This window comes from Elgaria multicarinata, chromosome 2, assembly GCF_023053635.1.
Source record: "Elgaria multicarinata webbii isolate HBS135686 ecotype San Diego chromosome 2, rElgMul1.1.pri, whole genome shotgun sequence".
Classification (NCBI taxonomy): Eukaryota; Metazoa; Chordata; class Lepidosauria; order Squamata; family Anguidae; genus Elgaria; species Elgaria multicarinata.
The window spans coordinates 24,743,874-24,771,132 of record NC_086172.1 but is presented as its reverse complement, the minus strand read 5'-3'; the positions used below and the strand labels follow the sequence as shown (position 1 = coordinate 24,771,132).

General features: G+C 40.6%; 1 protein-coding gene across 1 annotated transcript in view; it reads right to left on the bottom strand.

Moving 5' to 3' along the window:
- The window catches only part of RAPH1 (Ras association (RalGDS/AF-6) and pleckstrin homology domains 1), a 78,380-nt gene extending 55,653 nt beyond the window's left edge, over positions 1 to 22,727 (bottom strand). The window contains 1 exon segment of the mRNA XM_063116157.1: positions 22,648 to 22,727. The gene's annotated coding sequence lies outside the window, so the exon portion shown is untranslated.
- Between the last annotated feature and the right edge of the window lie 4,532 nt (positions 22,728 to 27,259).

Sequence of the window (27,259 nt, the reverse complement as noted above, 5' to 3'; positions counted from 1 at the left end):
TTAAAAGGTTTGGAAGGCTCCTGTATAACTGTCTTTTATCACACAACCCTGCCTGACCCTTACAGACATCTTCTAAGATCCTCCTCTATGTCACACCTGTCATCCAAAGTTAAGCAGGTGATGACTTTTACCACCTGATCTGTGGAATGCCCTTCCAAGGAATCCGCCTGCTGCAACTTTGATATCTTCTTGGTGCCGTGCAAAGGCCTTTTGATTTGCCTAGGGTTTTTGACATCTAGCATAAGATAGCTACAGATTCTGTTTTTCTCCATTCCACTAAATTCGTATGGTTGCTGATGTTTAGTTCCTGCTCTCCACTGTTTAATCTATTTGATTGTTAGTAGTTTAATATTTATTGTTATTATTGTTTCTTGGGTATTTTTTTATTTATCCTAGAATCATAGAATAGCAGTGTTGGAAGAAGCCTACAAGGCCATTACATAATTATAAGCCACCTTGGGAATTTTACTGAAGAGCAGCATAAAAATAATTTAGATGGATTAATAATGGAGGGTAACAATGAGGCAGGAATAGAGATGTGAACACCTCAGTGGAGGGAATAAAAACATTAAAAAAAGGAAACCCCCCCAACGCCGTTTACTTCCAACTATCATTTCCCCCTCAAAAAAAATTGGAAAAATTGAACAACTTTAGATTATGAATAATTTTTTTTAGAATTTAAGACAAAGTATTTATATATTGTTACCCAGCCTTTATTCCCCCAAAATGATTTCTAAAAGCTATGTAATAACATGTTTTTTAAAAGAAATGTTAGAGATGTAAAATGTCTGCAAATAATGAAGACAGAGGAAAAATACGTTTTTAATATTCCCGGCATAGTTATTTCTTTTATTCCTTATTAAAGTTATTGATCTAAAGTATATTTTACTGATAGACATTTATGCTCAGTTTCCCAATGTGTGAGCAGAGTTACCATTGCACAGTGTTGACAGTTTGTGTTTTGCTCTACCGAGTCTTGCATCTCTGATGCTGTAGCAGTCAATCTATTTTGACAATAATCACAAATTTACCAAATGACTTTACTTTTAAATGTTTTAAAATATAATGAATATTTTATGAGCAAACTAAGATATACATAAATAAATTTTAGGAACAGAGGGACTGTTTTATGTTCCCTCTCCAACCTGATGCCCTCCAGAGGTTTTGGACTACATTGCCCAGCACTGACCATTGGCCATGCTGCCAGAGGCTGATGGGAGTTGAAGTCCAGAATATCTAAAGGGCACCAGGTTGGGGAAGGCTGTCTTAAAGTAACAAAGTTACATGTCTGACGCAATGCATGTCATCTGTCAGGAAAGTTGTTTTCTAGTTGTTTCAACAACTAGAAAATCTCCAGTTCTATGAGTGCATGAACTCATCTAAAGTGCATTCTGTTTAATACTTTTTAAAGACTATTTGGCTGACAGTTATTCAGTTACTGTAATTTGCTATTTAAAAATTTATAATAAGCAAAAAGTGAACTTTGGGGCTGGAAAATGTAACAATATAAACCATAGAGAAATTTTAAGCTATAAAACAGGCTAGTTATATAGCAGTACAGGTTAGTTAGATTACTATTTATTAAACACCTGCAAATCAAGCAACATAAAAAATAAAATCAGATAGACTCTGCCCACACACTTAGTGTCTGAAGAAACAGGGAAGGGGAAGGGCAGTTTCAAATATACACAATCACAAGGGTGAAGTATGAAACTGTAGAAAACAGAGTCAGAAAGCACAGAGTAGTTGACCTAGGAGGCTAAATAGTTGTTAGCAGCTGTACAAAAGAATAAGGGAATGGACTCCCTCATGTATACAAGAAACAGATTTCTAGAGGGAGGTGAAGTTATGCAAAGAACAACACAGCAGCCAGGATGCAGGTCTAGGCAAGATGTTGGCTTAACATTAAGGCTGTTTTTGTTTTTAAGTGGCAGCCTTGAAGCCTTCCAGTTCGGAATGAGGCACGTGATCAGGGTCAGCCAAACCAACCAGTCAAAAGGAAAACAGGAGCTCTACCAGGTCAATCCTAGTGTATGTTGAAGCTAGAGCTTTAGTTGTGGAGTGAACAGTTCCAAAGGCCAAAGAGACAGAAGCAGCATAGCAATCTAGCAACAAGCTGCTCAAAGGGTCTCTTATTTACACAGAGGAAATGCCCCCAATTTACCAATATCTTGGTAGGTTGAGGTCGCCCGTAGCACCCCATTCAGGAGGGTCTCCGAACCCTCAGGAGTTCGGGGGGGGGGGGTGAGGACGCATGGGAATAAGAGGGAATGCGAAAGTCAACTTCCGTCACTCTGTTCCACACACTTTTATTTGGACCCAGCTTAGAGACAGCACCAACTCAACAGAATTTTAAGTCCTTCATAACCTTCCTCTAAACAGGATGTTGATTCATGTTCAAAGTGTTTCATTTTAAACAAAAACATTTCAACTTAACATGTAGTACCATCTAGCAGTACCAGACATCATGTTTTTTGATCTCTACCCTTTTCAGTTCAGGCTTTTAGATTAGTTTAAGCAGCTTTAAATTCAGGGGTTCTAACACTGACTAGCATAAGCACAGCCTGGCACACAATATTTATTAAATTTACACCACACCACCTGAGAAGTGGTGTCAATAATAAGAACCAAATTTAAAATAAACACTTGGTTAAAAGTCATAAAACCTGTAGGTTGTTTTTCAAACTGGAAACAGCTTGTGTACTACTCCGTGCGTGCCTGGCTGCGTGTGAACTGTGTCAACAAACAGCATTTTAAGACACTTTTGTTGCATCAGCATAGATAAACATAGTATACAATGTTGCCTTAACAGGCTTCTGAATAGGGATGTGTGAGAATGTTGTTCACACTCAAAAAAAAGTGACAAAAATGCCCCTTCTGCAACCCTGAATGTAAGCGCAAATATGATTTTTGGAAAATGCTCACACATTCTGAAGCTTGCGATCACAATCTAAAAATGTGTCTTTTTTAAAAATGCATATTTTAAATTGCTCAGGTTTGGGTTTTTTAAGGACACACTTTAATTGGTGGAAATGCACATTTGAGTGCACACTTGGAAAAGTGTGCATTTTCTGTTTGAAAAAATCTATGCTCACATTCACAAATGAGAATGAGGCAAAATACGCATCAGGGTGAGAAAAGGAGAGCATTGACAAGTATGAAAATGGCTCATTCGCCCATCCCAACTTCTGAGATCAAACATCTAGCAACTCTGATTAACAAAGTCTCCTGCAGACAGGAATACGTTCCATATTTATAAAAACATCAAACTAGGGTATATAAGTAGGCTTTAAAAGGTGAGAAGTACTCCTTATATCACCACAGGCGCTACGCTCTCTTAAGCTCCTACAGTCCATGTTCAATCTATTCCTATATCTTCCTTCTAGCCTTTATTGAAACATAAACACATCCTATAATAAATGCTTGCTAGAATTAAGCTGATAATGCCCAATCAGACAACAGAATTTGCTGAACTGAGCCTGCATAGTCCACATCTTAAGAACACAAGAAGGGAGTTCTATCAGCACACTCTATGAAAGCGGAACATTGTAACAGTATGGGAACAGTCACTTTGAAGCAAGTTCTGCAGAAATGAGACTTTCTTCAAAGCAGATAAATTTAGCATCAGGAAGTCAGTACAAAAAACAGATTTGTATATATCTGTATATGTACATGTACACACACACACACACACCACAAACAGAATGTGTTACTCTCAATATATGGGAAACATCCTCTCTAGAATAAGGAAATTTAATTATGTAAATATCCAGTCAACATATGGTACTAAAGTTTTCTTCAGCGTATGACTATGGCCCTCCTTTATTGTGCTATTGTTATTTAAGATACAGAACTATGTAATGAGATAGAGTAGAAAGCAGAACTTAAAAACTTCGTGAAGGTCACTGCATTAACGAGACTTCACCAATTGGAGTTCTAAGTTCAATAACATGCATTTTCAATAAAGGACCACTATTAAGCAGGGAACCCACCTCAATAAAGGCAGCTGGGGCATTGTCCTCCCACCAGTCAGTGCCCAGGGTCCCCCATGATGTACCCCGTTATCTCTCTCCCCCATTCCCCAATCCTGTATAAGTTATCACTCGCTCTCCTCACTGATTTGCCCTGGCAGGGGTTCAGAAGTCTGTTCCAGCCAGGAGATGGCTACTGGTGCATGCATTCTTGTGGCTCCTCCCCAATGAGCTCCCTAAGGAGGTTCGCTTGGCACCTACATTATATGCTTTTAGACGCCAGGTGAAGACCTTTTTATTCTCCCAGCATTTTAACAATCTATAAATACATTTTAACGTGGTGTTTTAAATTTGTAATTTTGCATTGCTGCTGTTTTTATCTGGTTGAGCTTTTATATTGTATTTTATATTATGGTTTTATACTGTTGTTTTATACTTTGAATGGTTTTAATTTTTGTGAACCGCCCAGAGAGCTCCGGCTATTGGGCGGTATAGAAATGCAATAAATAAATAAATAAATAAAGTGCAAGTCATCTCAAGAAAACAAAACACATCCTTGTGGTCCAATGCTGAATTTGCCTCCAAGTTCAGGGAGGCATCTTGGTTGAAGACTCAGCAATTTTCTCCTTTTCACTATTATTGGTTCAATACTAGTTCCCCTGAGCAAATCAGGATACAGCTGTTTGTTACTTAATAGGATGTTTGTGAAGGACACCCCAAATCAAAGCTCTCTCTGAGTGCAATGAGCAGATACACACACACACACAGGAAGACTAAAGAGTGCACTGGATTCTGGGTTCTCTCTTACCATCTTTCTCTTTTCCTACTGAACTACAAATCCCAGCAAACACTGGGTCTGTATGGGGAGGGCCTTCCAGCAATGGCAACACATCTGGTTGATCATTAAAGAGGAAGCCCTATGGGTGAGGCAGGCAGGTAGGTAGGAAGAGAGTAAATGTGGACCTGGAGATTGCAGCCTTAATGTTATCTGTAAACATTTTTAGCTAAGTACTAAAGCACACATATTGAGCTCCTGTTTCCTTTTATCTTGGCAGGTCTCCAGATGCCAGAAAGGAAAAAAAACTTTTCTAAAAAAGAATTAACTTCATTAAATTAATTTTAACTTCTAAAATTAGAAAAATCTGAGAATTTCTCTTTGCAGATTGTCTGTTCTAAATTCTTAATTTTACTTCCCCTCCCTTTCATTTCAATCCCCCCTTTCATTTCAGTTTTCCCCTTTTTGGTAAAATATCCAGAATTTTAAGTTTAATATCTAGCCTGTTGTAAGAACAGGCCAGTAATTCTTTCCAGTGCATAGGAAGAGTATGAGTTTATTTTTTTCCTTCACAAGTGGAAATTAAAAAGTCTATGTGAGTTTGTACGCTCCGTTATTAGTGCCGTCAAGGTGGTGGTTGTTTTTAGACATCCCATGGTTGTTCTCGGATGTGCTTATGTTTATAAGTTGCCTTAGTATCTTTTTGACCTGCAAATGTCTTTTTGACCTGACTAGAGTGTTTTTCATTCTTTTCTTTAAAATTGTTTGGGATTCAGCTATTCCATGCTTGCTTGAACTATGGACAGACTGATTGCTGCACTTCCGCTGTTCCTGTTGCAGCAGCAGGACCCACCTCTATCACAAAAGGAAGCTAGTGCTTCCTAACCAAACACAGAAATGCTCATTTTCAGAACAAGACAGGTCAGTGGAGTTCCCTTCTGCAAGCTCTGCTGACCTGACCTGTTCCAGAAATGAGAATGTTGGCTTTTTCCTCCTCTTTGCTTCAGAATCCACTTGCTTCCCATTGTGCGAGTGGCGTGTCCTGCTAGCAAGTGGGCAGCATTAAATACTGCCCTATCATTTTACCCTGCAATTTCAGGGGTAGTTCTTTTTGAGACTATCCAGTGCTACTTATTAGTATGCTAAGATGTATTATATTTTTATTTAAATTACTTCAAGGAAAAGCAACTTCTAAGGAGGGGATTCTGTTTTAGGAATGTAAAGTTTATAAAGGAATATACCCTTGATCTATAAAGAGCCAGCTTATAAAGATTTGGGTTTCTGAAAAGCCATCAATAATAAACACCCTCTTATTCTTGCTAAAGGGATCCTTTATATTTGGATTTAAGTGGCAATTATGCTAGTGCTCACTTTTTAGATTCCCTGCCATGTGAGACATTGTTAGTTTGTACAATGTGGGTACTTATCCAGTAAAACTCCAGAGGACTTGCCAAATTCCTTTCAACAAGGGCTCAGTATCAGCATTTCAACTGTGGTTTGTTTTTGTTTTTATAAAGATGGACACAGTCTTCTTGCTACAACAATAACTTTTCCTGTGTATAGTTTATGTATTATATACAATGTATAATTATAACCCAATACCAGTAAGCTATACCAAATTGAAATCCGATTCAAGTTCGTAGTCAAGAATTTTTCATACACTAACAACTCATTTTTGCTGAGCTATGTTTATAACATGTTTTCACACACCACCAAAAAAAAAAAAACCATCAAAGAATTATAAAAATGAATGGTGCATATATGCCATTCCCAACAGCATTTGCATAATGGGAAATGGAATCCCTCCCAAGATCTATTATCTTCATTCCCTACCTCCCAATCATGTCTTCTTTCATATATTGGGGGTGGGCGGGGGGGGAGTACTCCACCAATTTATTCCTTTCTCATTCCATAATATTCTGACTCTTACTAAATGCCCTGCACAATCTGCAGATACCAATCATGAGCAATGGCCCATCGGAGCTCAAGAAAACTCTTGGTTTTTCTGTCTGTCTGAGACTTACATAAAAGAAGGGCTGATACACACTGGGTAGCTAGCCTACAGTATTTGGCTGGCGTGGTGAATTGAGGTGGATGGGTCACAAGTTGAGAAAGTCAGCCCTACATCAGAACAGTATCAAAACCACCCCACACTGGTACAGACTTTCTGCTTCCACTCTCACTAGAAGAGAGTGGAAGCAGAAGACAGAAAGTCTTTTATGCATTTCTTTCATTGAAAAAAGGTACAAAGTGTTCAGGCATCTTCACTCAAGTCCCAGCAAAGAAAGCAGCAATTAAAATTATTGTACACTGCCCCATAGAATTCCCCCCAACAATTCAGAAATGCCCCCCCCAGCAGATGGCAGCCCCCTGAGGATAATCACTCTTGATTTAAGTCAGTCTTCAAAAGGTGAGGGAGAGGCTGCCTAACAGGAAGAACTCAGGCACTAATGCAGTGGTTCCCAAAGTGGGCGGTACTGCCCTCTTGGGGGCGGTGGGATTGCATAGGGGGGGCATTAAGAGGCAAAGGGGTGGCTGGGGAGCGCTCGAGGTGGTCTTTTCCGAGAAGCACCTCTCCAGAAGGTCTTAAAATCAAGGGACATATTTATGGGAGAAGGTAGTTTGGTCCCAAAGCGCATATATAGGGGAAGAATCCACACATGTATTAATACCGTTTAAGAAGAGTCCTTTTAACAGTGAATTGAAATGTTTCAAAAGCACCAAAACGCTAATGAAGAGACATACCCTGCTTGGTGTGCCCCGCCACGCCGCATTCACTCTCTTTTCCCTCCCTCGGCAAGCCTGCGGCGGGTGCTGCCCATTTAAAGGGGCCACGCGCAGTATGGCCCTTTTTTCATTCTCAGCTCCTATGCCTGGCCGCCACCCAGACCAGCAGGATCCAGAGGAGCGCGGCCCTTTAAATGGGAAGCACCCGCCCCAGGCTTGCCGAGGTAAGGAGGCAAAAGAAAGCTAACGCCTCTGTTTGCAGCCGGCATGGCGGGGCACACCAAGCTGCGTATGTCTCTTTATTAGGGTTTTGGTGCTTTTGAAACATTTCAATTCACCGTTAAAAGGACTCTTCTTAAACGGTATTAATACACATGTGGACTGAGGAGGGTCTTGTTGGCAGCATGGCTCCGGACAACTCGGGCTGATGACCCTACCCAAATATACTACACTCATCATCTAAGGCCCTGTGATATCTAATATTCTTGCTAAATGACTATCAGATTTTAAAAAGATGGTATCACTGGATCAAGTTCATCAATTATGTTTAATTGAATAAACTAAAAAAAAAAGGATTTTGAATAAATATTCAATTGTTACTGTTTTGAATTTCATTGTTATTATCTTCCTTAGTGGGTCATTGAAAATCTCTATTCTGAATAAGATTTTTATAGTGTATGGTAGGGGGCACTGGGCATGTGTTTGTGGAACCAAGGGGGTAGTTACCTGAAAAAGTTTGGGAACCACTGCACTAATGGCATGAGCAGATTTTTCCTCTGTTCCATATTATTCAAAATGTCCACTCCTATAAGCATATAATTGGAATGACAAACCTAATATTTTGCTTCGACAATATTAAACCTTTAGTTGTAAACAACCTTATTCTAAAAATGTTAACTAGTGATGCTTGCATGGCTAAACACTGAACATGTAACAGGCAAACACACAGTAGGGGGCTGGTTTGACCATTAAAGGTCTATATTGCTTGTGTACCACACACTGAAAGATTACCTTCATTATGTGCCTCTGCTGTCTCCAAGACTGACCAAGAAGAACACCTTCCTAACTGACAATGTCATCTGTGTTCCCAATGTCTACTAAGAATCATAGAGACATTTGGGTGGCTGTTCCACATTAGAAATGTCTTTTAAGGTATTTTGAGCTGTAGATACTTCCCTTGACATTTGAATGACAGTTAAGGAAAATATCTACTTGTCAACATACATAAATGTAGATCTAATAATAACAGAGAAATCACCTAGAAGATGCATGACCAGGTCCTCCCAGGCTATTGATGGGTCATTTTGAATTTCCTTCCCTGGGAGCTCCCCAGCACCCCCAAATAAATATCTGTGTCTGTGAAGGGAAGTTCCATTGTGTCTGACAGGCTGGCAAAGAGTGAAGGCAAGATCATTTTCTTGCCTAGCCTTAATGGTGGCCTTACCTGTGCACTTGGTTGCTTGGGAAACATGCTAGCCTAGTTGTTAAGTAGTTTAAAGGAGACTCTGAAATAAAAGAGCTTAGGCTATTGGGCGGTATAAAAGTGCAATAAATAAATAAATAAATAGCCTATTCTTCATATATAAAAGCCATAGCCTGGATTGTCATGTATCCTGGATACGAGTTATTAAATATTAATATTCCATAGGAATTAGTAATATATGGGGGCCGGCGCTAAGTCTGGAATATAGACAAAGTATGTCTTGTAGCATGCCCTACATATCTCAGGGTTGGAGGTACAGACATACCAGCTTGTCACACACTTGTTCTCCAAAACAGAACTGGAAACCATGTGGAAACTAATTCTGGTTTGAAGGGCAAGTGCAAATCAAAGCTTGTCAATTCAGATGTAACAGCAAACTATGGCTTGGGAGAACCAGGAAGTGACAGAGGGAGCTCACAAGCTCAAGTCTCAAACCCAATGGCCCAGTCATATTGAAGGTGGGGGAGACAAATCCCTGGGGATAATTCTCTAATTTTAAGAAAAACAATCCATCTTCAATTTTAGTTGATTATACCCACACACATTCTTATAACATAAGGAAGTTTATTATGGCCATTGGCCAAGGATTGTTTATTTTATTCCATTATTGAAATGTTTGAAGATGTCATCCTTCCTTTTTCCTAAGAGACAGCTGAAGCATTTTCCCTAACTCTAGACAAGAATTTTCTATTTCTTTGCTATTTCCTACAAGTCATGGGGGAAAGCATCCCTACCACCAACTCACATAAATTGTGAAACCAACAGCACAAACCTATGCATGTTTACTTAAAAGAAAAACTAACTTACTTCAGTGAAATTTAAACCCAACTATTGTGCATGTAGAACACCTACTTGGTATATGCAGAACACATACTTGGTTATAAATCCAAGTACAAAGAGTCAGATCTCACTGCATTTCAGAAACAGTGATGCTAATTGAAAAATATCACTGAACATGATCTACGTTGAGAAACTGGTAAACCCCCACTTACCCACAGCTTATTCAATAGAACGTATCTAAATCGTATCATTATAAATGATGTAAATATTCCCAACCATACTTTTGAAGAAGATAAGGAAGAAGCCAATATTTTTTCTATTGCCCACCCTGCAATAAAGACCAATGTAACCCACACACTGAGAATACAACTACATTTCTACTGGCAACTGATTTTCACTAATATGAGTTCAATGGTATTTGAGTTCAATGACAGGTATTTGAGTTCAATGGCAATGGCAGTTAAGCCTACATAGGATTGCAGCTTCTTCTTCTTCTTCTTCTTATATTTATTTGTATCCCGCCTTTTGCCCAATGCTGGGCCTCAAGGCAGCCTTACAAAGTTTAAAACATACATGGGGGGGGAAACAGTTTAAAATACACAACAAAATTATAAGACATTAACCTAGATGGAGGGCCAGATTATTCTCCAAAGGCCTGCTGGAACAAACAAGTTTTAGCCTGCTTCCAAAAGCCCATTAAGGAGGGAGCCAGGCTTGCTTCCCCGGGAAGAGAGTTCCAGAGCACTGGAACAGCCACTGAGAAGGCCCTCTCCCATGTTCCCACCAAGTGCACCTGTGAAGATGGTGGGACTGAAAGAAGGGCTTCTCCAGAAGATCTCAAAGCATGGGCAGGCTCATAAGGGAGAATACATTCTTTCAAATAACCTGGACCCGAGCCATATAGCCTAAGCCTTATTCACTACCTACTTTTAGATATCAAGATGGTGGGGCTGTTTACACCAAGCGAACCCTTTATACAAATAAAAGTACTATTAGTTTCCTTCCATCAAAGATAATAAATAGGCTTTTTAGCACTTCACAAAAAGAGATAAAAACTACATTGCATACACTAACTGCAAACCCCCAAAATATGCTTGATAATAGCAGAGTCGATAGACAGGTGGAAAAAGACGACACCTATAATTTTGAATCTCACTTAGAATAGTCTACATGAACCATCCTTCCTACATAATTACCTAGGTAATTATTAAGCAATAGCAGAGTTGCAACTGTTGAACTGTGCTGCTTGAGGCAAAAGGAAAATTTTGTTTTATTTAATAAAACATAGCCCTAAGGGTGGCAGTCCTTCTGCTTGGTCAAAAATTATAAAAAGAACAGGCTGATTGGCACAGATAACAGCAGTATGCTTTTTAGCTGGCTTCTACATGTACTTACTCACTAAGTCAAAGGCAAGCAACATGTTAACATAGGCAGATGTTAGAAATATGGTAGAAAACAGAAGCCAACAGCTGGTTTACTCATTTTGAAACTGATCCACATACATTTTCATTTACATGAACATGATGGAAAGATAGGAAGTGAAGATTTCTGGGCGATTTACAAAAGATTAAAACATTAAAATTATATACAAAATTTAAAACCATAAACATATACAACAGTCAATATACACAAAGACAACATACATCTAAAACAACTTTGAGCAATCAGCCAAACCTAAAATACAGATTCAGGATCAACTAAAAACTCATCACATGCTGCTAAATGCCTGGGAAAAGAGAAAAGACTTGACCATGCACCGAAAAGATAGCAACTAATTCAATTAATTCAACAAAAAATGCAAAGCCAACACACAAGGATAAAATGCCAACACAAAGATCATTGTATATATAAAATGCTAAAAAAAAATGTCCCAAACTAAAAAACAAAAACAAAAAAACAGCTATCCATAAGCAGAGACCAGTAGTACCAATATCAATCTTTCAGTACTAAAAATATATTTAAAAGGTATCAAGAACCTTCAATTTATATTAAAACAATTAGAACTCTTTAAAGGCATGAGGAAGTAGGACGGTCCTTTGGCTGGCACTGAAAAGACATCAACATGCATTGCATTCAGAAATTTTTCCACTTCAAGATGCAGTTCTTCTTTAGTATGTCTGATGTTACTCTCAGGTGCTCAGCAAAAGTCAGCCCAAGGGTCTGAAACGGAGAATACAGAACTATGCTATTTCCAATGTAGATCAAGTGTCTACATGGAAAGAAAATAGATTAATACATTCTCATGGATTGTTTTACAATGGACAGTAACTTTATAATTCTTCTTCAAATCACAATCCTACATTGAGCGAAAACAAGTATGAATGAAGGAGGAAGGAAGTTCTTATTTACGCCCTTAAACAAAAATATCTATTATGTCATTTAACAGCTGTGCAACATTTTGTCAGTTTATGTGAATAATATCCCCAAAGAACAATTATTTTCCTTTCCTCAAAAATATCCTCTTTGGCATGAAGACATGTGTCTACCAAATATTACATGAATGAATTCCAGGACACAGAAATTCAGATTGTTTTTAATATTGAAAACTGCACTATCAAGTTCATAACACTTATCAAGCCTAGATGATCATACCTCAACTTACTCAGCCAAGATATGAATGAGCCTTCTGCCCATGCATGTAGCCCCTTCTCACACAAGCCTCAATTAGAGACTTCCTGTTTTGATTATGGCTGCCATGTGGGGACTGCAGACATAGGCAAAAAGTATTGTTCATATCTCGGCAAAAGTATCATTCATATATGAGCATGGCCACTGAGTAGTCAAAGAGTTTCAAACCTGAAATAATGGAAATGCAGTTATAATTTGGAGCTGGTTAGCAAACTCTAGCAGAGAGAGCAGGGTCAGTATAAACTACATTTAATATCTGCTAACAGCCACGGTTAAATGCAAACAGAGGAAGGATCGGGGGAATTCACATATGGCAGGGCTGGAGAACTGACACTAACCCATAGTCACCAGTGTGATCACCAATTATTTGGACATTCACTACCTACAGATGTATCAATTCATGGTAACAAGGCTCATTTCCTGAATTTAAAACTTGTTCAGTCCTCAAGATGCCATAAAAACATAGAAGCAGATAATACAGCAATAGTACATCATAAAACCTGACAGAGTTTAGAGAATCAAATTCACCAGCCTCTTAATCACAGTCCTCATGCCAATTATCATTCAAGCAAGTCCTCTAAACCAGAACTGCAAGCCATGGTCGAAACAGCGGTCAATGTGCAACACACATATGCCATAGTTTATGAAGTTACTGACAAGCGCTGTGGCCATGCACTCCTTCCTTTATCTTTGCCTCTTCCTATCATGCACCAGCTTCTGCACAAACACCCTAGCTTGCATTAAGCCAGAATTTCCCATTACGGCCAAACTAATGAAATTCTGGGCTGAACTACTCAATACCAGGGAACTCTAGAGTTCATGAGATCACATTATTATTAAACACAGCCAACCAATACTTCCTAATTTCTAGGATGGTAGAGTGAAACCTGACAATTCCTTCATTATGGTCCTCCAAGACCTAGGACACTACGTTAAAAGAGGGTGAGAAGGAATAAACCTAAAGATCTCTAAAGTAGGTAGAAGAACCTTTTTGAAATATGGATATCTTTCCTGACATACTTTGAGAACATTCCAGAGCCATCTAGCATGTAGCACATCTAGAGAATATCCTTCCATACATATGACTATATATGAGAATTAAAGCTTCCATGTGCCCAGGTGTATGAAACCATCTAAGATTAGCCTCCGTATCAGAGGTCTAGAAAGGTATTTAAAGGGGAATCCAGGTAATTAAGGGCTGGTTGGCTTAACATTTGTTCCAGGTAAATTGGAAAGCAGTATTAAATATAAAATTATCAAGCATATAGAAGCTCAAGTCCTGCTGAAAAAGAATCAACATGGCTACTGCAAAAGTATGTCCTATCTCGCTAAACCTTCATAGTTCTTTGAGAATGTCAATAAACATGTAGATAGGCGTGATCTGGTAGACATGGCTTATTTGGACTTTCAAAAGGCTTATGTCAAAGTCCCTCACCAAAGGCTCCTGAGCAAACTTACCAGTCATGGAATAAGAGGAGAAGTCCTCTTATGGATCAGTAAATGGTTAAAGAACAGAAAGCACAGAGTAAAAATAAATGGCTAATTTTTACATATGAGGAATATAAACAGTAGGGATTCCCAATGATCTCTATTGGGATCTTTGCTTTTTAATTTTCATAAATGATCTGGAGTAAAGGGTGCGCAATGAGCTGGTCATGTTTGCTGGGAACTTTAAAAGTACTTAACTTTGGATCATGCACAGATTCTTTAGTTAAGATGGTAGTTTTCCCTTGGCCATTAATGGCAATGGGCATTAAAAGGCAAATGTGGTTTAATATGAGCAAATGTAAAGTGATGCGCAGCGGAGCAAAAAACCTCAACTTCATGTATACGCTGATGGGATCTGAGCTGGTGGTGACTGATGAAGCAAGAGATCTTGGGATACCTCAATGAAAATGTTGACCCAGTGTGCGGCTCCTGTGAAAAAGCTAAATTCCATGTTGGATATAAACAGAAAAAGAACTAAAAAGAACCATGTCATACAGCCTTTATACAACTCTATGATGCAGCAACACCTCGGATGCTTCTGGTCACCATACCTCATTAAAGGATACTGCAGAGTTGGGAAAGGTGCAGAACAGGAAAACCAAAATGATCAAGGGGCTGGAGCAACTCCCTTACAAAGAAAGGTTACAATGTCTGAGACTGTTTAGCTTAGAAAAAAGGTGAGTACAGGGAAACATGATAGAGGTGTACAAAACGATGCAGAGTGTGAAGAAAGTGGATGAGTTTCATAAAACTGGGATCCAGGGTCATACCATGGAGCTGAATTTTGAGGCAGATGAAAGGAAGTACTACACAACACACAGTTAAACTATGGAATTTGCTACCAGAAGATATAGTGATGGCCAACTATTTGGATAGCTTTAAAAGGGGAAAGATAAATTCCTGGAGGACAAGGCTATCAAAGGTTACTTGTCATGATGGCGATATATTACTTCCAGTATCAGAGGCAGTATGCCTCTGTATACTAGTTCTTGGGTGAACACAAGCAGAAGGGTGCTACGGCACTTATGTTCTACTTGTGGCTTCCTAGTGAACAGAATGCTGGACAAGAGATAAGTGTTTGGGTTAATTCAGCATAGCTCTAACGTTATGTTCACCATGCCAGGGCATGTAGCATTGCTTTTTTATAACTCCAACAAGCCAGAACGCCTTACCTATGAAGACATATTGGACAGGATTCCAGAATTCTGACTAAACTTGGCCAGTGATACTATCACTTTCAGGTTTATTCTTCCATCAGCACAGATCTCCATAGTGTACCAACAAAACTGTCTTGTATTGACGATAAGTAACTATCACCATAAATGATGGCAGATGCTATTGCACATCTTCATAAAACAAGGCAATTTCAAAGAAAGCAGCAAACATCAATAAGAGTCTATCCTACAGTCTACCATGGGTTGATAAAGGATTTGAAGCAGACGGTGCTTAAGCTGCACCAAACCAAGCAATCACAGCGCAGACCTTTTACCATATAATCACTTCTAAAAAGCAATTACTATTTCAGATGGTAAATGGTGGAAGCATTTCCACCAAAAAGCTGAATAAATTGAAATGTTTCACCATTTGTTTCACAAGATCAAGTCAATTCCTGTATTCTGCTCAATTTACTCTAAGCCAGCATTTGGAATAAATCAGTCTTGTCTTCTTTGGCTCATTTTTAATGTGTGCCACCTCTTGATGCAGAAGGAGCATAAAAGCAACCAGTTTTGAGGAAAACAATGCTTTTCCTGGCTAATCATTCTACCATGAGGTATCTGACCTCCCCATCCCCCCTCTCAACAAGGACACTGTGCTATTTGGTCATAAACCTGCAATTTGTTACAAACATATTAAAATTGCTCTTCAGGTTCTAAATTACCCACTATAGTCCTCTGGATGCAACTGAGAATAAAGGTATGCACTTATCCTGTCCAAAAGGAAGAAGTGCTCATGAAAACTCAATTATCTGCTATTCACAGAATGTAGGCTGGAAAGGCAAATAGTTACGAACAAAGAGTGCAAAATTATTTAACACAGGTCATATTCTGAACTGAGCAAGAGTTAGATCAAGGGTTGACAATCTGTGACATTCCAGATGTGGTTGGACACCAGCCCCCATTAGTCACAGCTAGCATTCTCAATGATCAAGGACAATGGAAGTTGTAACCCAACATTTGGAGGGGTCCCCATGGGCTAGATAGCAAGCAACATCAGCTCCTCATTGAATGATGCCTGCACAACCAAATATACAAAGCCTTCTCTTATGGAGGGGAGGATGTTGGTTTTGATCTATAAAGGTCTATATTGCTTGTGTACCACACACTGAAAGATTATCTTCATTATGTGCCTCTGCTGTCTCCAAGACTGACCAAGAAGAAAACCCTAATTGCAATGTCATCTGTGTCCCCAATGCCTACAAAGAATCATGGAGACATTTGGGTGGCTGCTTCACGTTAGAAATGTGTTTTAAGGTATTTTGAGCTGTAGATACTTTCCTTGACATTTGAATGACAGTCAAGGAAAATATCTACTTGTCAACATACGTAACTGTAGATCTAATAATATATGCTATGTTCTGTGAACCATTGGCTTACTTATATTATGCTCTGCCATACTTGGAACAAAAGCAGTTTCTCCTTGGAATGAATGGCTTAAGACAGTATACTTCCAACAAAAGACAGATCTTGACAGAAATTTCTCACTTTGGAAGAACCAGCATATCCACATTTTATTTAAATTAAATACAGCTGGAGGGTTTTATGAAGCAAGGATAAAAATAGGCACATATCCAGGTTACAGAGGGATACCCTTGCCAAAAAATTTTGCTTGTGAAACAATCATCAGCTCAGCAGTATTTTATCCATATTCAAGAAGTGGAAAATCCATCTTGCATGTAACCACCAAGGAGAAGCATACTCTCTAAAAACAGTTAAATATCTAAATGTTAACCAATTTTATATAAAATTAAATTATATATACCTAAGGAGAGAAAGGACTGCATTATGCTTAGAATAATCAGTTGGATGGTAGGATTAATGTTTTAGGGTGCAATTCTATGCATGTTTAGACATAAAAAGTCCTACAACTTCAAGCATTCCCCAGCCTTCTCTCTTCTTCCCCCTGCAACTCCAATATTCAGGCACTCACAAAACAACTTTGCACATATTACTTCCCCAAATACCACAGTAACAGCTGACAAAATACACTGCCAAAAGATGTGGCAATAGCCATTTCTAAGATTGATTTAAAAAGGAACTAGCTGGGTTTAAACCCCGGTTTAAAGATGGTTTCTCACCCTGGCTTGTTTACAAGAACTTAACTACACTTCCCAATTCACACATCACAGGAAGATATATTTAAGTTCTGAATCTTGGCTTGTTAGCTTGCTCATGTGAAGGGAAGAGTGAAATGAGTCGCACACTGCTGCTCATGCATATCATGCTTTATTACGGCAGGATTTGTGGTTTAGCATTACATGCTAATGCAGCTAACATTAATTATCAGCTTGATACTGTGAGCCAGAAGTAATATGTTATTATATGTTTGAGGATCCAGCCTCTGGATCCAGGGCATGTCGCAGAAAATTATGTAATAGGTTACAATAATAAAATATCACCACAGGTAGTATGAACTACCCACTTGATTGTAAATCAACATGTTAATGTTTACGTCAACTTAATTAGTAAACACTTTTGTTTAAAAATATGTGAAGTACAAAGGGAAAGCTTAAGTTAAATAACTGATTTAATTATAACATAGACCTTTCCCCACCCCAAATCCAGGGAGAAACAAGGGCTTTTGTAGACTAGTTCTTCAATCTAAAGCACTGCACAATAAATGAAATTATGCAAGATATTAAAGTTTTTTTAACCGCATGATATTGGAATATTAGTAGGCCTTCCTATGTATTTCCGTTATGTGTTCAAAATCCTATTATTGTATTTTAACAAAGCAGAAAAACATAGACAATTCAGGATGATTATAAAATAAATCGTCCTGAAGGGCAGACAGCATGGCTTAAAATAAACCTACATCTAAGTGAGAAAGAAAGCAGACACTCAAGACTATAACTATTGTAGATTGAGGAAGAATGAAAAGAAATAATTACAGACAGATGCTATACAAGTATAGGCTACAAGAGCTCTCCCCAACTTGGTATCCTCCAGAAGTGACAGACTACAAGTTTCTTTACCTATAGCTAGCATGACCATTGACCATGCTGGTTGTGGATGATAGGAGTTGTAGTCCAACACACCTAAAGAGCACCAAGTTGGGGAAGACTGGCCTAGAATATCTAGGCATAATGCATTAAAACACAAAGTTTTGACAGGAGTGATACCATGCCAGCAACACAATGCCTCTCTCTTAAACTTGAAAATCTTATAAAAATTACACTGAACAGCTTGAGGGAGGATTCATAGAAAGAGACAATTCAAGCAGCTGTTGCATTGTTTTACTTTTCATGAAGAACTGACCACTTATAGTTAAAAAAGCAAGAAGTTCAATTTTAGAAATTGCAAGACCTGCCATTATGACCACCACTCACATTTTTTTTTCTATAAAGGCAATCTGCCACATATATTGTTTCTAGATGAGCACCCAAGCATCAAGTGAACCTTGTTCTTGGACCAGCAAGGCCATGTGTACAGCCACCATAGCACTGCAACTATGTTTAACATAGAACACACTATGAGAATTGAACACACTCATATGTCAGTAAGTTTTAATGCTACAAAAAAAGGCTCACTTGGGTCACAATCTATAGCATGTTTAGACAAAAAAAAGTTTATAACTCCCAGCATTCCCCAGCCAGCATGACAGGCAGGGAGATGTACGACTCTTTTCCTTCTAAAGGTGCATAGGATTGAGACCTTGGAAACTCAAGTTTTGTTGTTCTGTCTAGTGCAGACATAACGGTTCAAGGTAGCAATTCTTTGATGCCTTAATCCAGGCTGAAAACCCAAACATACATGGAAACCATGATTTAGCTAGTTGAGCTAAGCCTTACCCAAGTCCACACACAGAGAGATTAACAAGATATGCTTGTCACCTTGCAAGGACAGAGGCAGGGACCTGAATGATTTGCATGGTGCAAATCTAATGCTTGGTTAATGCAAACCAAAAGAATGGGGAAATTATTTAAATCAGCTGTCATATATACATAATATATTGTTATAATAGCCTAAAATTTTCAGAACAAGTGGTAGTGATTAGATATTCACTGAATTCCAGTAGACTACAGCAGCAATCTCTTTAAAAGAATGAATTTGGTTGCAACAAAAGAGAACAAAAGTGTTTAAAATACTACTTGAAGAGAGATACAAAGTCAACCTGGGGTGCTGCTGCAACGTTTTCTGGGTCTCCAAAGGCATAATACATCCCAATACCAACAGAAAGGTGTAGAAGAGTGGTTTGAAAATGTGACAAAATGTACAGAAACTGGCAATCATCCGGAATATAGTGTCCAAAGCATGACCCAATGAAAAATACCCATTTAGATTCATCATGGTAATATCAAGATATCTGTAACAGCAAACTTAATATTATTGGAATGCTGCAAAACAAACAAACAAAAAAAACTAACCTAACAGACAGAGTTCATGTGGGGCTGATGAAGAAAGTGCATATTTAAAACACAAATTGATGATTTAAAATGTTTTGGCTTAGTATGAAAATCTGGTAAGATAAACATAAGGTATCATATGTGTTGGTTATGTCATTCAAATTCAGGCTCTGTGCCTGGCATGTCTACTGGCAATGAGTTCCTGAAACTGCAAGGCTGCTTGAAATGTAAAAAAGCAATAGAAGAACATCACTTAAGATTTTTCATATACAGGGAAAAGAATATGGAAGGTGAAGGGGGAAATGGAAGACACACCCCTACCTTAAAGGAAGACTGAAAAGGCATTATCAAATTATACAGCAATTATTTCAGGAGTTTGATGTAAGCATATTGTACAAATATTCAAAGGAGAATCAGGGGTTGGGATGATGCAGGGATTTGCCTTATATTTGTCTTACAGTGGTTCCAATACAGCCTTGTTCTTTGAGACCTTTGATTACCTATACTCATATGAAAAGATATATCTTGTGTCCAAAGTGTTCTAATATATTGAGAGAGACAGAATAGCTATATCGTTTTTACACACAAAATAGAATTCCTATAAGGCTTAAATATATTAGTACTCTGTTAAGTTAACCAACACACAAAATTAGCTAATAGTTGCATGGTCATATGAATGTTTTAGGTTCCCAAAGAGATTACTATATTTACAACGTGATCCTATGCATGTTTGCTCAATGTATTCAGGGGGGGTTATGGTTTGCTGTCAGATAAGCATGCATAGGTTTGCAGCCTCATTCTTTCTCAGCAAAGTCTACTCATGTGCAAAAAAAGGCCACAAATAATAGAACAGTCTCCTTAAGCTTGCTTTTTCTGGAATATCCATTCACACACAGAAAAGGGCTAAGTGAAGCATGGCAAAACAATTAGCTTTATATTCTGCATGCGTACACATAAGAGAAATTGGCACATTAACAACAAACTTAAATTTAGCCACTGGAGAAAAATACTGAGACACTGGATTCTGATTCAGCATTTTTCCACATTCTCATACTTCTCCTCCCCCTTCAATTACAAGGGCTTCTTTAGCAAGCAGAGAGCTGTAATTTAATGGGTTACACACAGAGCGGCAAAACCATTCAAATAGTATACTTCTCTGTGTATTTCTAAACACACATTTGGTTTTATTAAATTGAGTCCTAGAAAGAGCAATACAGTTTTGATCATTTGTTAAAAGTGTAACCATAAAAATTTAGTTACAATTAAATTAGACAAGACTGCAATAATCTACTAATTATAGCCTATATAGGCATACAGTTCATTGTTCTGTATTATTTTTCAATTCTATCATCACAACAGTAGCTCCTAGCTCTTAGAGTAGATCTCAATAGGTTTACTCCAAGTATCACTAAATCTGGATCCAACCCAAGACCTATGTAAAAAAATTGTTTTCAGATATCTTTCAAATACATCAAACAGCTGTATAGGAGTTCTAGGTTTTGGGGTGTTTTTTTTGCATACAGTAGCATATGCCTATTGCAGGTTACACTTTTGGTTTCAAAGACATTGGTGTAGATTAAGAAACTGCATTAAAAAGTAAGGCCAATGTTAATATATTATTGCAAAAAAAAAAAAAGGGGGGGGAGGAATCACCAGGAACAAGTATTAATGGACAGTCATCTACAACAAAATACAGGTTCTTGAACACAAACAGTCCTCCTACTTTACCCTTCTAACTAACAATTTTCACCACACTAGAAGTCTCTCTTCATTTTAATGGAAGCCACCAGCTGCGCCTGTAAGATTCTTCAGTAATATACCAGCCCACTATTCTCTGAACAGCTATGTGAACACATTCTAAAAGGAAACATTTATTTCACACCAATCAACACTTACTAGCCCTTAACACCCAGTTCTTAATTTGTGAAGCGTTCATGAATTATTCCACACAAATTTGCATACGCTTGTAGAGGGGGAATTATGTTGGTTCTAGCTCCACAGGGTGGAGTCCCACTGGAACTGACACACTGAATGCCTCAGTATGGCACAATCTTGCAGCCTTTCAGTTTATTTTGAAACCTCAGCTAAGTGATATTTGCTTTCCTATTTTTATATTAAAATCGCCACATATTTGACAGCAATCCTTGGGAATGCAACTAGGGAAAAATTTGAAGGGGGGGGGGAGGGAAGCTAACCAGAGTGCTAGACCAACCCCCTTTTTTTACATAGCCTGTGCATAACTGATTCCAGAAGGAAGGAGAGACAGGGTGGAGGCTGGATCTACAAGCAATTTAGTATACCAATAAACGAAAAGGGATGTCATGCTGTTTTCTGTCGCAAGCCCACCCCTTCCCTCTCATGCAAGCTGGAGGAATGATACCTCTCAGCATTTCTTCTACGGGTGCTTGCATCTTGACTGCACATATCCAGTAAAACACACACACACACACACACACACACACACACACACACACACACACACACACACACCCCCAACTCTCCCCTTCCCCAAATATAGAATCGTTGCACCACCCACCAGTGTCCAACATAGTTGTGGCTTTGTGCCTTAATGTGTTTTAAGAAGCTCATCCTTAGGGCGAGGCGAGGTATATGCTAAATATTATTTCCTCTTCTCATGCCACCACGTAGCCGCCGGCGGCTGCATTTATTCCCACTCCAATGGGAGAAATGGGTGTGGGTTCTGTGTGACCCAGAATCAGGAACAATAAGAGGGAGTGTGTGTGTGTGGGGGGGGGGGAAGCCCACCAAACGCCAGCCCCGTCTTTCCGTTTCTCTCACCCGGCACAGAAATAGACACCTTGTCTAGGAAACAGCGACCATTTCGTGTTAACAGGATTCCCAGGGAGCCTCCCCAGGAAGAAAAGGAAGCTGGAAAGGGCGGTGGGAAGAGAGAAGGAGCCGAGGGGAGGGGAGGGGAGGGAACCCCCCCACCCCCCTCTTTTCCCTCTCTCTCTCTCTCTCTCTCACACACACACACACACCCCAGTTCAGCTGAGCTTCTCACACCCCACCAGGGCCTCAGCCCCCTTTGCTCCTGCGGGGCATGGGAGGCGGCAGAAGCGACCCCCACACCCACCCACCACCCCGTAGCCCTAAGGAACCTCAAAGGGCGGGACTCCCATAAAATGGTGGGGAAAGGTGTGTGCATGTGTGTCTTTGCTTGCCCACACCCTTTATACCCAGGGCTAAAAAAAGAAAAGCGGGTGCTCACTATGCCGGCGGCGGCGGCGGCGGCGGCTCCTCCTCTTCTCTCAACGCCCTTGCTGCTACCGGTGGTCGCTGGCTTGAGCGGCTTCCTCTCCCCCGCGGCTACAGCCGCCGCTCCCGCCTGACCGTGCCTCAGAAGCCCGAAGCCGGGCGAGGCTTCTCTGGCTGCCGAGATTTCTCTGCCACTTCCTCGCCGTCGCGGAGCTCGACTCCCAAGACAGCTGCAGCCACCGCAGACCTCGGCAAGCCGCTCCCGCCGGCCGAGCTTCCTCCTGCCTCTCTTCTCCCCTCAGTCAGCTCAGGCGGCGCTCACTTCCGGCGCGCAGGCCTCGCCTGCCTCGCCTCGCCTCGCCGCGCCTCCCTCCTCGCCTCCTGCTCCTTCTTCTTCTCCTGCTGCTGCTGCTGCTGCAAGAGCCACAGCAGCAGCCAGCTCCCGCCTAGCTCCGTTCAAACACCGCTCCACACCCACCCCTGTCTCCCCGGGTGCGCAGGGAGAAGGACGCCGCGCGCGCGCGCCTGCTCTTTCTTCTTCTAGTTTTAATTCTTCCCCGTTTGCTTCTTCACACCAGGGCTCTGAGCCCCCGGAGCAAGCGAAGTAACCATCGAAAGAGCACCTCTGAGCATGTGTGGAGCTCCTTCCGGCCCGCGATCAGCCACCCTGGCTAGCACCTCAAGAGGGAGGGATGACTAGGGCAAAGAGAATCCACTGGGGCATAACATTGTGGCACCTGAGTGAGAATCCAAATGGTGCCCCCTGCATTAAGAGCTCCATCATACCTACTTCCCCCTCCCCTGGTTTGCATCTAGGATTTCGTAGAATTATAGAATAGCAGAGTTGGAAGGGGCCTACAAGGCCATCGAGTCCAACCCCCTGCTCAATGCAGGAATCCACCCTAAAGCATCCCTGACAGATGGTTGTCCAGCTGCCTCTTGAAGGCCTCTAGTGTGGGAGAGCCCACAACCTCCCTAGGTAACTGATTCCATTGTTGTATTGCTCTAACAGTCAGGAAGTTTTTCCTGATGTCCAGCAGGAATGTGGCTTCCTTTAACTTGAGCCCGTTATTCCGTGTCCTGCATTCTGGGAGGATCGAGAAGAGATCCTGGCCCTCCTCCATGTGACAACCTTTTAAGTATTTGTAGAGTGCTAACATATCTCCCCTCAATCTTCTCTTCTCCAGGCTAAACATGCCCAGTTCTTTCAGTCTCTCTTCATAGGGCTTTGTTTCCAGACCCCTGATCATCCTGGTTGCCCTCTGAGCACGCTCCAGCATGTCTGCGTCCTTCTTGAATTGTGGAGCCCAGAACTGGACGCAATACTCTAGATGAGGCCTAACCAGGGCCGAATAGAGAGGAACCAGTACCTCAAGCGATTTGGAAGCTATACTTCTATTAATGCAGCCCAAAATAGTATTTGCCTTTCTTGCAGCCATATTGCACTGTTGGCTCATATTCAGCTTGTGATCTTCCATCTCCATTTCATTAGCGCATCAAGCACTGATCACTTTCACACACGTGCCTTGTGCTATTTCACCGTGTTTACCTTTTTACCTGCATTGGCTTGCGCTTCCACTGTACCGGCGAAATCTCTTTTCACTTGTTCGCTCTCCCGCAGTTGCACTTGCCCCATCCCTCCCCTTTTCCTTCCCCCTCCAGTTCGTTGGTTCTTGTGGTTGATGGACATTGCGATGGATGTGGGCGCCTCCATCCCTTGCTCTGGTTTTGTTGTCTACTGTTTTAGCAATTTAGCATTTAATCGATTAGGTGCTGTTTTTGTCATTTGAGGTGCAATAATGCTCCCTTCTGCGTGGGGTGTTTGCATGGCGCCCTCCATCCTCCTTCCTGGTTGAGCACCCCTTTTGGTGGGGGGGAAGCAATGAGAGTGGGGGTTGGAGCAGCGAAAGTCCATTGAATTGACTTGGCCAACTCAGCACGCATCTCCAAGCAGAATGAGAGAAGGAATTCAAAGGGCATGTTGGAGGAGAACCGCCCCCGCCCTCCTCTTTTGTCAGCAAGGCCGCCCTTCAACGAACATGCCCCCACAAAAGCAGGACATTCTGACAAAGTGCAAGGACAGCAATACACAGGGATGGAAAAGTGGTTTTATCCTGCCTGGAGAAAAAATAGCACACTTTCCACGTCCTAGAAAAACACGGAAAATTGAGGGGAAGAGGCGAGATGACTGCAGGGCATGTACGACGTCATGTGAGGGTCGTGGGGCAATACGGTAAACAAGGAAGGACAAAAGTGTGATAAAACGATGTGATGGAGCTCTAAATTATTAGTATTTCCACATACACACACACACACACTCAAAAGTGGTTTACAATATAATAAACATTCAAATGCATTGAATATAAAAGCAAATCAAACTAATAAAAAGCATTCCATATTGTAAAGCCCAAGGGCAGGATCAAGCAATTCAAGCATAAAAGTTGGGGGAGATTTAGGGGATCAACAGATGAGCGTTTTATCGCACGCTCGTTACTGCATACTCATGGTCCTTTAGACGATGACATCTGCCTCCTGCTCCTTCCGCTAGTTTTTCACATCGCATAAAAAGACCCAGAAAATCTGACTTATTTTTTAAAAATGAAACTTGCCGTCATTTCCTGCTGTGTGCAGGAAAAGCAGTGCAATAAAATTCCCCACTGCGTGAGCCACGTAGTCATTGCTGCATCCTCTTTCTTTACCCGTATAAAGAGGTCGTCACTATTGTGGGACAGCAGCAGGAAGCCATAGCGACAGCAAGGAAATGTGAAAATCCACACACCCCGTCTGATGACGCTCTTAGGGAAAAAACGTTTAACCCACAATCGCCCTGCCTCAATAATGGAATTTTACAGGGGGTCCAGATGTCTTATATTTGTCACCTCTCTGTGTTTTCTGTTGCTGCTTCTGTCTTTTTTCTTATCACGTGGGATGCTTTCAGATGAAGGGGTCCAAGACCACTAAGAGTCAGAAGGCATTGTGCAGCTATTCTGACTTCTTTTACTTAATGGGTTATTTTGCTTGATAAGAAAAAACATAGAAAATGATGTCTGGACCCACAAGCATACCGGTAAAAATGTGAATGAGGCAAGGGTGATGGCATGATAAAAACCTCATCTGGAAGCACCCCCAAAAACCCATTAAGAAAGGAAAGATACACTAGGTAGTGCTAGGAGCCTTCCATTTGAAAGCATGCAAGCAGTCTGCTTCCAGAGATTCCCTGTAAATTTTGGTGAAGGAGACAGGGTGATGGCGCTATAAAAGCCTTGTCTGGAAGCACCTTTAGGCTGCAGCCAGTCTAGGCCTCGTTCGTGGAATTTTACAGAGAATCCAGATGACGACATCATCCATTTGTAACCTTCTCACATTTTCTAAGTGCTTCTTTGGTCTTTTTTCTTAACACACACACACACACACACGCACACACAAATGTAGTATGGAGAGAATGGCAGAATACTTGCACAGTGCCTTCACAATGGGAGCAGTCATCCTAACTTAAACCCAAATTAAAAGCCAAGCAGCTTCTTTTAAAAAAAAGTATTAACAGCTCTCCTGAAGTTTAAAAGAGGGCAATCCAATCAGGAGCTCCATAACCTATGTGCCACAATAGTAAATTAGAAGTAATAATAGTAATATCTGGATGTATGCCATCCTTTAAAACATCACCTATAATCATGTGTCAGAATGGTGGGGAAATTTCATTCTTTTAGTAGGCTTTAATCGCCCTGATTGTATGGCAAGCCCCCTTAAATCTCTTTATCCATCCTGATTTTGTACATACAAGGTTAAAACGTGTTGTGGGTTATCACTCTGTACAACCCAGTGGTGAAATTGGATTATATGTTTTGTTAGAATTCAATCTCTCTCTCTCTCTCTCTTTTGCTGTTATTCTAACTTTTGTGGTGAATGTCGAGTGGAAAGATTTGATGGAACTCCTACTGCAGCTGTGCTGAACATTCTCAGAATAGTTTCCCCCAACACATTCGTAAGAGGAGGAGAGAGGAGAAAAACGTGGGGTGGAGAACTGGTGACTTTGAGGGGCACCCGCTGAACACACATTTTTAAATTTCTAGTAGCACAGCCAGAGGCTTCTTTTTATTAATTCCTCGCTTTCTTGCTTGCTTTAATTCAGGGGTTCCCAAACTTTTTCGACCTGTTGGCACATTTGAGAAATTGAGAAACTGCTGTGGGCACCACCACAAAATGGCTCCTATGGAGGATGTGGCTAGTTACATAATGGCTGCAGTAGGGTAGTCAAAGTAAGTGGGAGGAGAGAGAGAAATAGCGAGGCTGGGATGGAAGGGGAAACAGTGAGGTGAAAGAGGGGAGAGAAATAGCAGGGCTATTAGCTGGGAAAGGAGAGAAATAGTGAAGAAAGGGTTTGGGTGGAGAGAAATAGAGAAATTGGGTAGAGCCCGGGAGTGGAGAGAGACAAAAAGCAAGGGGAAAAGGCATGGGGCCAAGAACAGACTCTTTCCCTCTCTTCCTGCCCACTGAACAGCTGATTGGCAGCAGGTTCAGAAACAGGAAGGAAAGCTTGGTGCACAAATGCTTTGCAACTTATTTTTTTTAATTAAAACAAAGTTCTGAAGGGGGCAGGGAGTGGCGAGCTTCATGGGCACTGTTGG